Source organism: Dysidea avara, chromosome 11 (genome assembly GCF_963678975.1).
Source record: "Dysidea avara chromosome 11, odDysAvar1.4, whole genome shotgun sequence".
Taxonomy (NCBI): Eukaryota; Metazoa; Porifera; class Demospongiae; order Dictyoceratida; family Dysideidae; genus Dysidea; species Dysidea avara.
The window spans coordinates 1,662,132-1,675,924 of NC_089282.1; the positions used below are offsets into that span (position 1 = coordinate 1,662,132).

The 13,793-nt window shown below is 37.6% G+C and overlaps 1 protein-coding gene and 1 long non-coding RNA gene across 2 annotated transcripts in view; both read right to left on the minus strand.

Moving 5' to 3' along the window:
* Positions 1–13,793, minus strand: part of LOC136239477 (perivitellin-2 67 kDa subunit-like) — a 186,582-nt gene that overhangs the window by 142,416 nt on the left and 30,373 nt on the right. The window lies entirely within an intron of this gene.
* LOC136238170 (uncharacterized) lies at positions 1,591–2,533 on the minus strand. The gene is made up of 3 exons (XR_010692835.1): positions 2,504–2,533; positions 1,852–1,919; positions 1,591–1,798 (listed from the first exon to the last, which is right to left on the minus strand). It is a non-coding gene; the product is annotated as an uncharacterized lncRNA (long non-coding RNA).

Consider the following 13,793-nt stretch of genomic DNA (forward strand, 5'->3'; position numbering starts at 1 on the left):
TTCTGTAAGCACGGGCAATGATGGTTTTATGATGTTTCTCCCAGCTCAGATCTTCAGATAGTATCACGCCAAGATCCTTGTGAGAATCTACATGAGGTATAATGGAATCAGACATTGAGTATGTTGTGTGGAATTTGCGTTTGAATGATAAGTTAATAAATTTCTTTATATTGAAATTTAAGTCATTGTGCTGTGACCAGGCGAAAAGAGCAGTAATGTTATCTTAAAGGTCTTCCTTGTCAGAAACCGATTTAATGTGATTAAAACATTTGGCATCGTCTGCAAACTTTAGAAGCTGGCATTGATGGATATATGCAGACATATCATTGATATATACTAGAAACAATAACGGACCGAGGATGCTCCCCTGTGGAACACCTGAAACTACTGGTAACAATTCAGAGTAGACATTATTAATAGAGACTCTTTGATAACGGTTAGTCAGGTAGATCTTGAACCAGGACCATAATGGGCCTGTTATTCCAATTGACCATAGCTTTTGAAGTAAAATCACGTGTGATACTGTGTCAAAGGCCTTGCTGATGTCAAGGTAGATAACATCAGTTTGCAAAGAAGTGTTAGTGATGAAGTCAGTTAGAATTAACATCTGTTGAAGTGTGGAACAACCCTTTGTGAAGCCAAACTGAGATGGACTAATGGATTTGTTGATGTGAGTAATGATCTTACTGAAGATTAATCTTTCAAGAACTTTTGATACAATGGATAACAATGAAATAGGACGATAGTTCTTAACACTGTTGGCGTCACCTGCTTTAAAGATAGGCACGATTTTATGAATTTTCCAACATGATGGTAATGTAGCATGACGTAATGATTGTGAAAATAAATGATGGAGTGGTTCACATATCGCTGTAGCGCAACTTTGCAATACTCTGGGAGAGATGTTATCGATTCCAGCAGATTTTTCAACATCTAGTGAAATTAAGGCTTCATAGACTTCTGGAATGGTAATAGTAATTGAATGTAAAGAGTCATGCATCGTAGGAAGATCTTCAATGTTGGGGAGTGAGGTTGAGTTGTGAAAAATAGAATGAAAGTGTTGATTAAATAAGTTAGCTTTACTGGAATCAGTATTAGCATTCAGTGAGTCAAGGTTCATGACTGAAGGAATTTTGTTGGATTTAGTGATAGATCAAAGATACTTAAATATCTTGTTGTTATTAGATGAAGCATAGGAATTGATGAGGTGTGATTCAAAGCTCTGTTTAGCTGCCTTAATTTTGCCCATGAGAGTGTCTTCAGTAGAAGCAATGATGCTTGAGACATGATGAGTGGGATGGCGTTTGTACCTACGACGAAGTGTTCTTAGATGATTGATACAATGCTATATAACTTTAATAAGGCCCCTTAATAGCTATGTTTACTACCAGGAACATGGGTCAAGACGGTTCCGCTTTCTCTGTATTGACTATCTCTCCCTCCAAGGTTCCTTTGTGTACTCTGCAGTTGGATTGGATAAGGTGCATTCTGTCTGATCAAGTTCCTGCATGGAGCACACATCCAACACCACGCCTCTGATGCACTAGCTAGAACACAATATTTATATTCAGTGTAGATCTAATTGATTTTTTTAATATTCAAATTCAGCTTGTGACAAAGTTACAATTTTAACTTGGAATTAGCTCCAATACAGCAGTTAGCTATACACAAACACAGGCCCATTCTTTGAACAGCATGGCCCTACAAAGTTAAAACTGTTTTCGTCCTGTGAGATTGTCACTTCATGCCTTCTTAAGCACTGTCTGTGGTACCCCCATGAGCAACTATTGCACCTGACCTACAGAGTTCACACACATAAATACAAGATTCGTTAATGTAACTAGAGCTCACCAAGGGAGTTGTATCATCATCCACCAAACCAATCATTCCACAAGAATGGCAATAGTCATTCAATGGTTCTACTAATAAACAAAAAAATATATATATATTTTCTCCACAGGATTATAATTATCACAAGGCATTGACTTCTATTGATGCACTATACTACTACTAAATGCATGTGAACACCATACTATTGACCTGGATGTCAAACCAATGCATGCACATAAGTTTTGTCTACAATGTTTAACTTAGAGGCAGTTACCAAATGTGACTTGCTGAGCATTTTTCTCAAAACTAAAGCCTGTCTAAGTTTAGCCATATCTGTTAAGCACTTAAGAGCAGCGTTGTTGTATTAAAGAGCATGGCTGTTAATCTAGGATAATGCTGTGAGCATGTCTGAAAGACAATGGAGTGCAATCTGCTTTAAGCATTAAGCAGCACTGTCCATTACATATCCTTGCTCAGTCTTCTGATTTGATGGTTCAGTAGGATAATATTCTTGAACTTTCTTCACCATGTGGCTAAACCAATTGCGGTAAGAAAACAAACTACTAGAAATTTATACATTACACTAAAAAGAAACCATCAACCGTGACTTCTACGCAATCATCTTCCACAGGACTATATGGAATTTCCTCTACACATTTAATCCTTGCTTAACCTTTGATGGTGGTGATGTACTTCTACTCAGTTGTTGTGGTGACATCCTTGAACTAGATGTTGGTGGAAACACAGTTGGTGGTAATTCATCAAATGGCAGTGACACATCATCTAGTTGAAAGCGCCACATGATTTTTTTACATCACTATTGAACCACTAACGATCTTTGATAAGATTAGTTAAATCCTCTTCCATTATACAATGGTCAACTCCTTCGGGAAGTTCAGCAAATGGGGTTAACCTTGGTGGCTGGCCAAACACCACTTCATATGGGCTTTGTTTTAAAGTGTGACACACTTGAACATTTAAATTATCTGCAAGAGCACATTACATATTAGTTAGGCTCATACTAGTACTTACATTGAATACGTGGCAGCCAGTCAGTCCAAGGTACAAAGTTGGAATCCTTGTGCTCACATTTAAATGCTTGCAACTGCATTTCTACAAGATGGTTGCCCTTTTCAATTAAACCTTGTGACTGTGAATGGCAAGGTCTACCATTGATCATTGTCACTTCTCCTGGCCACGACTTCAATATCTCTCTAATAACTTTATTAACAAATTCCCTTCCATTATCTGATTGCAATATTTTGGGGAGCCCAAAATATGGGAAAACCTTGTGCACAAGCCCACTAGCTACTTCAACGGCACTCTTGTTTATCAGTGGCCATAGCACGTGAAACTTTGACCAGTGGCCCATGTAATGTGCAATGTAGCAATAAGAATCATCTGGCATGTGCCTCATATCTATCAAATCTATCTAAAATAAGCAAGAGTGAATAATCCTCTATGTAAATTATACTCTCTCCCACAACAAACCTGACAACGTGTTAAAAATCCTGATGAAATGATTGGCTTCAAAGGAGCAGTACAATTCTGTGGCTGCTTCAGCTGGCAAATATGGCATGTGCTACAAAAATATTGAGCTGCCTCCCTTGGCAAACCTTCATACATTCTTTGGACCTACAATAGTAACACAATTAGAAATTATAATTGTGGGAAAGTTTGTTAAATACACATACTTAAGAATGCCGGGAAATATAATTAGACATACAAACAAAAGTGGGCAAAGTGTGAAATAAGTACTGCTATCAAATACTAAAGAAATAAATGGCGGCTCTCAGAATGTTGTAGTTTAAAACCATACAAATATGAGATGCAAATGAGTTTTGAATAGTCTTAGTGTATCAAACATCAATCCTGTATTTTTAAAATTGCCAAAACCCATTTTTTTCTGTCTGCCTGACTGTCTGTTTGACTTGTCACAACGTCAGAGGCCAAACCAAAGCAAGCAGTACATGGCCACCACAATAACAAACTCACGAATAAACCTTTCTGGTTCTGATAAGTGTCTGTTTTCTGTTATATTACATGATCATCTCCTTCATACAAGGAAACCATAATAATAAGGTGTTAAATTTCTGTATAGACACTTTCCTTAGAAGAACAAGTCAAACAACTATTTGACATTTAAACTACTGACAGATACAATACATGTAGCTTCAATGATACAATGACATGACTGGACCACACTCTTAAACAATCAGAACACATACATGCCACACTTCAGAGCCACACAATTATGTCCTTTAATTGCAGTCAGCTGCTGTTGAAAACAAAACAATGGGAACTGCACTCCTATACCTTTAAGTATTGAAATCTAGACACTCTAATAAAGCAGTTATAGCCAAATGTGTATAACATAGCTATGCCATAACAAGAACAGTTAACACACTAGTGCAATCAGAAACAAGTTGATGTTGTGCTACTTCTAATAGCCAAGCACCATGCAGCTAGCTAACTCATCTGGAATTAACCAACCATGTATTACTATTTTACTATTTTAACCAATTCGTTATATCTCTGATAGATATGCCAATATATGGTCAACATCCAAACCAAATTTTCAAACTCTTCTAAAGTTATGGCTGTGAATATAAGCACTTGTAGTCAGTATATTCACTGTTCAAATTGATTTCTTTGCTCAATTTTCTACTGTGTAGCACTATATTCCCAAAACTACTTCCACAATAGGCTACAACATTAGTTGATCATCTCCTGCATTGCACGCACGTAATGATTTCTTTTATTATCTCAGTATTATTTCCAACTCAGTATATACTCCAAGGAATGGGCTCACGTGTTTAGTTACAAAATTAAATTAAGCGTGGCTATATTATAAACATAGGACCACCCCATCTTCACTATATTATTATTATGCAGTCTCAGTGACCATAAAACTTGGTGACACTTTAATAATATGACAGCATACACAATTCCCATACCTCTGCAAGCGTTTTCTTGTAGCCTACATGCCCATTTTCCGTTGAGTGCACACGCTCTAATATATCATAAAACTTCTCAGCTGTTGCCACTATGCGATGATGACCAAAGGCAGTTTTGTCATTATCATTCTGTAATATAGTTTTGTGAAGAGAGGCACAAAAAACCATCATTTCTTACTCTTTGCTTGGCTGGCAGACATAGGACATTTTCTAACTTCAACTCTGGATAGTTAATTTAATAAAGCAAACTTCTTCGTTTTAATAACCCAGAATTTGAAGGAGTTTGAAACATCGCGTCTTTCAATTCCACTCGAAACGTCTATGATTTTCTTAGCCTTCTCCTCTGATACTGTCTTGCTTGTAGTGGTGTGATCAAAATACTTCGTTCTGCAGAACTTTTCGAACAGCTCTCTGTGACCTTCTTTCGACATACTGACTAGCTAGCTAACTCGTTGAAGCTCACACCTCGCGCAAGCACTATAAGAACCACGAGGAGGTCTCGTGAACCACCAGGTGTGAAACGAAATTAGGTCTTAAATCGCGTGAACTACCAGGTGTGAAACGATAGTAGGTCGTAAATTGCACACTCGATCGCACCGCGTCCTCATTCGAGCTGCGCAATTTATAAATTGTTGCGCATTTTATGAATTATTATTATTATTATTATTATTGTTACTGAGCAGACAGCACAGCTGATATGCTCAGGGAAAAAAAAAAAAAGCAATCATAAAATGAATTTAGCTACGTAGTTACAAAGATTACAGTTATTGGGTTCCATACAATGTTTGCAGTTCCGCTGAAAAAGAGTCAATATTGTTGCTCTCAATGATGGAAGATGGTAAGTTGTTCCAATCCTTAATTGATCTGGAGAAAAAGCTCTGTTGGTATGAATAGGTAGATGAATTTGGTAGAATAAAACGATGTGGGTGATATAGTCTGGTGGATCTTGTCATTGAAATAAAATGAGGAGGAATTGACAGTGAATAATCTTGATGTATAATTTTAAAAAGTGCTTGTAATCTGGATATTTTACGTCTCAGCTGAAGGCTTGGCCAAGAAAGATGCTGTAACATAGCTGTGACTGAACTGAATCGATTGAAATCATTTAGGACCCATCTAGCTGCCCTACGCTGTACTTTCTCTAGCTGTTGAATATTGTTATGGTGGTATGGGTCCCAGATGACTGCAGCGTATTCCATTGACGGTCGTACTATCGTAAGGTAGGCTGTTGCTTTGATGTTAGACGAGCAGCAACTCAGATTGCGTTTCAAGAAGTTTAATGTTCTATTGGCCTTAGCAGCTATATTACTAATATGTGGAGACCATGATAGTTTGTTATCCAATATAACACCAAGGTAGGAGTGTTGGTTTGATGTACCCAAGTTGTGATTGTTTAGCTTGTAGTTGAAAATGATTGGTGATAATGATCTGGTAAACCGCATAATAGTACATTTGGTTACATTGAATCTTAATTGCCACTTAGTTGCCCATTCGTGTAGTTGATCAAGATCATGCTGAAGTTGAATGGCATCCTCCTTGGTGGTGATAATTCTGTAAAGTAAACAGTCATCAGCAAATAACCGTAGTGGCGAATTTACATGTTCTGTTATATCATTAATGTATAGAAGAAACATCAAAGGGCCGAGAACCGTCCCTTGAGGGACTCCTGAGTGAACAGCTATCGAGTCAGAAAAAGTACCGTCCAAAGCTACTTGCTGTGACCTTCTGGTCAGCCAAGTATTGACCCACTGACAGATGTGATCGTTGATACCATAGTGTCTTAATTTAACTAATAGTCTTTGATGTGGGACACTATCAAACGCTTTAGCAAAGTCAAGGAGAATGACATCGGTTTGTTTCTGTTGGTCTAGAGCATGTGACAAGTCTTCTATCAGTGAAATAAGTTGGGTAACACAAGAGTGCTGGGATCTGAAGCCGTGCTGGGTATCAATGAGAATGCTATTTGAGTTTAAATGATTCATTATGGAATGATATATAATATGTTCCATAGTTTTGGAGCATACAGAAGTCAATGATATTGGTCGGTAGTTTGCGGTACTAGTACGGTTTCCTTTCTTGAAAACTGGACATACATTGGCCATGAGCCAATCGGAAGGTTGTATACCTGTGTCTAGTGATTGAGTGAATATAGCTTGCAGTATAGGAGATATTTCGTTTGCACAATTCTTCAAGATATATGGATGAATGTTGTCTGGCCCACTGGCTTTGTTGGTATCTAATAGGGATAATTGATGTTGGATACCAGCCACTGAAAATGTAATACTTGGCATAGTAGGCAGAGCATTCACAGGGTTGTTGCAACCATTCATGGAAGGGATATTAGATAAGTTTTCTTTAGTGAAGACTGACTCAAAATAGTTGTTTAATGCATTGGCTTTACTCTTTGTATCTGAGATAGATTCACCATCTACAATTAGGGTGGAGATATTATGGTAGTCCTTACGTTTTGCTCTAATATACTTCCAAAATTGTCTACGATTTCCATTAAATGAGTTGTCAAACATTCTATTAAAATAATTATTGTGTGCTACTTTAATCTTGCTATTTATAGAGTTTTTAATCTTGCGATAGGCATTCCAGTCATTACTAGATTTGGTTCTTTTAGCTATGTTGTATAATTGTTTACGTCTCTTCATATCCCTCTTTATTTCTCTGTTTATCCATGGTAATTTGGAGTTGGAACGTATAGTTTTGTATGGCACGTGCTTTGCAACACTGTCATTGATTACACCTTTTAGATCAGTCCAGTTTTGTTCGACGGTTTTACAGTAAGGATCATTCCCAAGAAAATGAGTTTGAAATTCAAGTAGGTCTCTTTTAATATTCTCAAGATTAGCTCGGTGGTATAAAGCAACTTTGTGTTCAGATTTAGTATTAATATTTGTGTTATCTATATTATGATGGAAGACAACGGCCTCATGATCCGACATTCCTGGTGCAGTAGTTAAGTCCAAAATGGTAGATGAGGTAGAAAGTACAAGATCAAGTATGTTGTTGTTTCTAGTCGGAGTATTGACAAATTGATTAAGGCCAATATCATTAATTTGATCAAGAAATACATTATTTAGTTCTACTCCATAGCTAGGATTAGAGGTAACCTGACCACTTCCATCTAACCAATTAATACCTGGAAGGTTGAAATCACCCATTACTATTACATTAGGTAGTTCAGTAAACCTACGTGTAAGAGTGTTCAAAGATAATCCCAATTGCAGTATGGGGTCAATGGACAGGTCTGGTGGACGATAAAATGAGCAAACATAAATGGGGGCCCTTTTAGAAGGAGTCACTTTTGCCCAAATGATTTCAGCATTTACATCCAATTCAGGTTCTTCAGATACATCTAGGCCTTCCTTAACGCATAAGAATACACCTCCAGCACCCTCTACTCGATCCTTTCTTAATACAGTATATGTAGGAGGAAAAATTTCAGCATTGTAATAAGAACTATCAAGATGTGATTCACAGCCACAAATAATATGAGGGTTGTGTTCTTCAATTAAGGCTTGGAAATGAGCTCTTTTTCCGGAACTGCGTAAACTACAACAATTTAGACTCAAGATTTTTAGTTTAGTATGATTGGGATTTTGGAAATTTGAAGCATTGTAACTACTTGTAGCTGAGCAGTCATCAGGAAGACTGCTCCTGTGAGCGCGGTTGTTTCGTGTGTGTTATGTCCATTGGTTGAGCTGACGAATTCGAAGCTGTAGATGAAGAGTATTTAAAAACTGCATTAATAACTTCTCCATGAAGTTGGTTGTTGACAAAAATACGATTGTTGCTAAGTTTGATTTGTTTACAGTTATGACCAGCCTTGATTAGGGACCATCTTTCCTTTAGTAAAACTGACTCTATTGCTCTTTCTTGTGGTGACATATCAGGTTTGATAATCAATGGGGAAGGTAAGGAACTTTTGTTCGCTAAAATTGTATTTACGTCCATGGTACGTTGGAGTTTAATTAAGATGGGCCGTGGCCTAGATTGATTCTGTTTGAATTTCCCAAGACGAAAACAGTCGATTACGTGATCAGGGTTTATCTGAACCTTTATACTACTAAGGGTTTCTAAAACGGCTTTAACATCATTCTGTTGTCTTTCGTGTCTAGATGTTCTTGAAGAGCATTCATCGATACCATACAAAACAACATTGGATTTGCGATCAGGCACTTGTTGAGTAGGATTGGCTGTATGTCTATCAAGGGCATTTGACGTTGTTTGGATTTGGTCAACCAGCTTTGTCTCCTGCAACTGCAAGGTTTCTATTTTATTAGACAAATCGGACACAGCCTTTTCGATGTTGCAGTGTGCTGAAGCCAGTTGCTCAAGATCTGCTGATAAGGTTGAGACAGTTAGATCTGGTTGGGGTAGCCCAGCCTGGTGGATCATCCAATCATTAATGATACTTTTGAGACGAGTTAGACAATCATTAATATTGCAGTAGTACACAGTTGTTGATTTCAGATAGAGTGTTAATTGCTTTGTACTGTTCTTGAGAAACATTATCACAATTAGTATGTACCCACATACGACATAAATCACATTGTATGGCATCGTCATCTTCCTCACATTTCTTGTTACATTTCCCACATACATCTAATTGCTTATTTAACACATAGTGGCACTTATCTGGTGAATCATCAAGTCCAGCTTTTCTCTTCTTGCTTCCAGCATTATCAGCCATTTCAGTGTATTAGGACTAGAAAACTCTAATTAAAGCCCACCTGCCAATGAAAAAGAAAAATGCGTCAAAGTTGACTGCAATTAAATGGATAAAACCGACTGGCCTGTTAAGTGTACCGTTAAGGAAGAAGCACAGCCACGGTACCACAACTGGGTCGCTTCAGGGGTTGCTTCAGGATACTCCACTTCAGGAAATGCGTACTCACTACGCGGGAGATCTTGTTAATATCCAGTGGGAGCAATAGCAGACACTTGAAGTCTAAAAACAAGCCCCAAATGAAGAGGACGTACGGAGCGAAAAGGAATCATCCACACGCGAACCGCAAAAATTTATTTATTTATTTTTTTTAATTCACAAAATGCGCAGCGTAATTTATAAACTGCGCAAATTCACAGATTGCGCCTAACACACGGAATTCCAATAGAAATGTACGTATTTTGTGACGTCACGTTATTGCGTTTCCTATCCCTTATACTCTATTATCTATGACTGTACTGGTGAACCGTGTAATAGTTCGCTCAGTGTATCGTGTTTACAGTGTTCTTCTGGTGATGAAAAGAACTCGTACTAGAAGTGAAAGAGAAGTACACCTCTGGTAATTCTTTACAAGGTTGAATAGTAACTGCACGAAGGGGCGGACTAAAAATAGAGCCTCGAATAGAGCCATTCAACAGGGAATTTCTCTTAAAGGCTATTCCGGACAAGTTTCGTTACTCTGTTTGCTGTTGTTACTAAAGGTATTGGCTACTGGCTGGAGTACCACCCAGGGATTTAACTCAGCAGATCCACTGTACCTGAGTTCGAGCTAGCTACTGAGTGTGAATGTTTCAGATTTTTAGTGAGATAAGCTCTGTATGTCTTTGTAATAATTGTTCCATGATAGAAAATGCTCAGTTAGCTATGATGTGTTCTATGATTCTTTGGTCCATTGTATAAGTAGCCAGCTGTCACCTAGAAATACTCAGTGCACATATTGCAATTGGGATTGCTGAAAGGAAGACTCTGGGAGGTGTCTTTCACAGATCATGCAACCAATGCTATACTTTTAGGTATTACTGCTGAGGTGATGAGACTGAATATGTTAAAGTGTCTTTATGTTTGATGACTTACTACAGTGGTCCTTCCTTTATACGGCCACATCTGAACTGTAGAAATGATAGATTTTTTAGAATAAGTGAGCATTCTATTTGACTAATTGAACAGTTCTGTACAGAAATGTATGAGCTTCAATTTCAGTTCAATTATCTGAACATACTCTGGGTTCGGATAATAGATGGGTCACTATACTAGTCGTCTCTGCCCCTCAGATGTGTGCAAATGCAAAAACTTACAAAACCAAACATGTACAATAATCATACACTAAATGCAAGAACTTCATGAAAATATTTTGGGTGTATAATCCACTTCCCAACTGTGAAGTGGTCTCAGTGGTGGTTAATACAATAAACCTTTCTGACATGATTGTCATAACTCTGGCTTATCCAGTGCACCTATATAGATGTGAGAAGTTAAACTACATTCATGTAGTGCTGACGGGACACATGGACAGACATGACAACATTTAATCACAAGTGATTGATTCCCCTGATGTGTGTACTGTTTACGTCATTAAATTGCAGATAACTAGTTTTCTGGTAAATAGTGCATGGAGTCCAAGGATACGGCTGTTTTTCTATAGCAAAACAACAAATCTTACAAATTACACAAATGTGTGTGGACTGATCCATCTGTTGTATAAAAATACATATAGATTTTCTGGACATCTACTATCTAGTCTACTACACTAATTTTGCATGTAGTTGATCATGACACTTGAGTTTGCATGCAGGTGTGTAGAACATCTTCATGCAACTCTGTTTGTTTGTGTGCAGAACTCGGCACTCACCATGAAGAAACAATTACTATATTATCTGTAAATTGTTCGTGTCTAGTCATACCACCATGGCATAGCTATCAAGAACGGAACACATGTGGCACTTAGTAAAATCTGGCTTATTGAGATTTGCATTTGCTGGGCATATTTCAGCAGTCATAATTACAGTTGTCTCACTTTCATGTTAGTTCTGACAACCAAAGCCTATAAGCCATACTAAGTGCTGTACCTGGAGTGTTGTTATTGCTGGACAGCAACCTAAAATGGGCACAGCATACAGGTATCAACATCATCACTGCAAAGGCAAAATTCAGTAAGGGGCTTTTTTACAATGTAACATACCAAAATGTCTGGTTTAGCAGTTAGCTAAATGCTATTGTAATACATGTGTTCGTCCCATTCTTGAATATGCCTGTATACAGTCTGGTCTCCATACCATGAACAAAACATTGACAAACTAGAGATGGTGCAGAGAAGGCCAACAAGCTAGGTTGTTGCGCTGAACAACTACAATCGTTCTAACAACTAGCTGGTGCCCCTCCCTTGCGCGGAAATGTTGAACAGCCTTACCTATCCCAGTCCTTTGACATTGAACCACTACATACTGGAATGATCACTCTTGTCAGGGATACCAAGAAACGGGTGTTTAACACGGAGAAATTCCCTCGAGATTCTTTATAAAGAATGGCTTCTTTCAGTTCAGTCCCGGTGTCACAGTGATATATGTTTCCCCGGGTAACGTGTTTCCCGCACACATATCCCTAGGGATCCGTGTTTCCCCGCACACATATCACTAGGGATCCGTGTTTCTCAACAAAAGCTGTCAGTGATATGTGTTTCCCGTAGCGATTTTTTTAATACTTCACGGCACACACATATCCCTAGGGATTCGTGTTTCCCCGCACATATATCACCAGGGATCCGTGTTTCCCACTATGATATAGCTATCGTGCAGTAACTCCAAGGTCCTATGGCTAGTTGCAAGCAGTACGCGATTCAACCATTCAGTAGATATATTGCTATCTAGCTAATATAGACACCCATGCATATTGCATGTATATAGCTATTATTATATATTATTATTATTATTTACCTATACTGTACAATTTCAGAAATGAAGAAAATGTACAGACGAATCACAAAAAATGCAATACAATAGCTAAGTAAATTATAATTTAATTATAGATTTAAATACTTCAAGTGAATTAGAGTCTTTAGCTAGGTTAGGTAAATTATTCCAAAGTGAAATTGTTCCTAATTTTTCTATAGTCAGCTAACTAGCTATATAGTTACTATATAATTAAGCTAATACAATAATTATATACTAGCTATATAGCTATAGTAATAATCAGAACTACAGTCATTTAAAATAAACTTTGTTGCTCTTCTCTGGACCTGCTCAATAAGTGTGATGTCCTTGATATGGTTAGGTTTCCAAATCACTGAACAGTATATAACTTGCAATCTCACTAAGGAAATATACAAAGTTCTCTAGGCTGTCACTGTTTGATGCCTGCTAAAGCTGTGATGGAGCAGTCCTAGCATTCTGTAGGTCTTAGGGATTATGTTTTTGGAGTGTTGATCCCAAGGTAGGTCTGATGATATTATAATACCAAGATCTTTATGTGAACTATTTGTTAAAACTTGTGTGTCAGCTATTTTGTAACTAGTGATGATTTTTTGCATTAATATAGGTGGACACTCTTTTTTGGATTAAAGAACACATTATATCTTGTACTCCACAAAGTTGCTGAGTCTAAATCATTTTGAAATAGTGAAATATCTCCAGGACTACAATACTATAAATCTTGCATGGTGTCGTCAATGAATAGTAAAGTTTTACTGATGATAACACAAGATGGTAAATCATTCATGTAAATAATGAAGAGTAGGGGTCCCAAAATACTCCCTTGGGGAACTCCAGATAGAACCGGCAAGGGGGTAGATAATGACTGACTGCTATAACTACAATGATTAGTTATACATATAGCTGCAATCACATGATTTACTCTATATAGCTAGACAGGGGCGGATCCAGAGTCTGGAAAGAGGGGGGGCACCTTGCTGAAAAAAGTTGAAGAGCAAAAAAAAAAAAAAAAAGGTCACAACAATAATAGCTAGTTATCCTTTACCAAATATATTATATCACGTATGTTATGTAAAATAAAATCTTATTTATAGCTTCCTAAGTAAGCTACACTTCCCCTAGTCTGGCGTCGCCCGCCCCTTCGCAAAAAGTAAGGGTCTGGTGAAATACAAATACCTAATCATTTCAAAAGGAATTCAATTAGGCAGCGAACGTAATGCTTGTTACGTCAGATAATTGCACTTCAATTCGAACAAAAGCATTGTGTTGCCAAGGCGATTTCTGTGTGAACGTCATTGGCATGCACTAATTGGCTAGCGCCGAATCTGGGCGCTAGAAATGATT